The sequence below is a fragment of the Mastomys coucha genome, unplaced genomic scaffold (assembly GCF_008632895.1).
Source record: "Mastomys coucha isolate ucsf_1 unplaced genomic scaffold, UCSF_Mcou_1 pScaffold6, whole genome shotgun sequence".
Lineage (NCBI taxonomy): Eukaryota > Metazoa > Chordata > Mammalia > Rodentia > Muridae > Mastomys > Mastomys coucha.
The window spans coordinates 72,321,137-72,322,890 of NW_022196912.1; the positions used below are offsets into that span (position 1 = coordinate 72,321,137).

Here is a 1,754-nt window from a genome sequence, read left to right on the forward strand (position 1 = left end):
GGATTAAAGGTGTGCGCCACCACGCCCGGCATGTGCAAGTCTTAATTATCCTCCCCCACAAAAGGGCAGGTGCACCACCCTTCTTCTCATAGTGTTTAGTAATCCTATTTATTACTTCAAACAAATTAAAACATTTGAAATACCATTGTTAGATTTTTTTTTTCGTGTAGCATGAAACCAATATAGTACCTTGAGACTACCTGATATAATTAAAGCAGTCGGTTTATCACCAAGGAACAGTAGCTACCTATTCAAACTTTTATGCCTTTCAATTAAAAAAGTATTCATATGGTGTTACTCTTTGAACTACTATGAAGACTCACCATTGTGTTTTAAATGAGAGCATTTGCTCTATCTATGCATTTTTAGATTCAAGTCTTTGGAGAATACTTACATTCTAAATAGTTCTTTAGTACCTGTTTTTTAGCCGAATAGTCAAACTTGCAAAATCCACTGACGTTCAGAAGATGTTTCTTTTATTGCTTCGCAGTGAACCTTGGCTTTGGATGCTTGTTTAAAAACTGTTGCTATTTTGTAAGTTGGGCTGTTTGTAGATGCGGTCTCTACATCAGCCTGTAGTCCTCTGTCTCCCCCACTGTCCTGTCTTGGCCTCCTCTGTGCTCTGATTCATTCTTTTCTGTCTTTATTTCCATAGCTTTAGTTCTTTGCTTCTAGCTCCTCTTGGGATTTGGGAATCCACAGGCACCCCATTTTCTGTGCTTCTAGCTCCTCTTGGGGTTTGGGAATCCACAGGCACCCCATTTTCTGTGCTTCTAGCTTGTCTTGGGACTTGGGAGTCCACAGGCACCCCATTTTCTGGCTCCCTCACTCTCCCTCCTTTCAGCATTCACAGGTAAGTTCATCACAGTCTCTCAGGGTCTTCCTTGGCAGTTCCAGGATCCTAGGCTCAGTAATGATCTCAGCGCCATCAGGATCCGAACATTCACTTACGACTACGGGCATCATACAAGGGCCTGCTGAAAAACGGAAATTAGCATTTAAAAATTATAGTAAATACACTACATGGAAGTTACCTTATTAGCCACTGGGAGATGTACATTTGGGTGAATAGCACATTTTATTATGCATCTGAGTATGGCCAAACTTCAGTGAAGTGATGCAAGGTCCTCTTTTCTTTTTCAGCTAGGATAAGACCCAGATTCACGCTCATGTTTGGCAAGTTCCTTGCACTGAGCTACCTTCCTAAACTATAAAAGTATCAGGTTTTTTTTTTTCCCCATGAACTTTTAGTTACCCCCATTTGCTTTTTTGATATTTAAATTTTATATATTTTTTTCGAGGCAGGATATTGCTGTGTAGCCTTGACTCAGTGTGTAGGTCAGCCTTGTCCCAGAATTGTCCCCATCCTCCTGCTTCTACTTCCCCGGGGGGGGGGGGGCTGGGATTACAGGATTACACACCACCAGAGTTCTCACTTTTCTCCCAAGAGAAACTTGTATGTGTAAAGGTCCCAATTTAAACTTGTCCGTTTTAATTTTGCATTTTTGAGAAACTTCCAAATTATTGAAAGACCTGTTTGCTGTCCCAGTCCCAGCCACGGGGCAGGAGACACAGTTGGAGATCCTTATTCTCTATTATCCCTACTACCTTAGGTTTTCTGTACCTATGTATACTTATGGGAGTCCTGCTTGGTTGGAAGTGGGGCACACCATTGCAGTCTAAAGCAACGTTAAAATAGGTCCTAAGGGGCTTAGGAGTTATCACTGAGACATTTTTTTTTTTTTTTTTTTTTT

General features: G+C 41.2%; 1 protein-coding gene across 1 annotated transcript in view; it reads left to right on the forward strand.

Moving 5' to 3' along the window:
• Ttc6 (tetratricopeptide repeat domain 6) overlaps nucleotides 1–1,754 on the forward strand; it is a 189,523-nt gene that overhangs the window by 9,572 nt on the left and 178,197 nt on the right. The gene's annotated exons all lie outside the window — the stretch shown is intronic.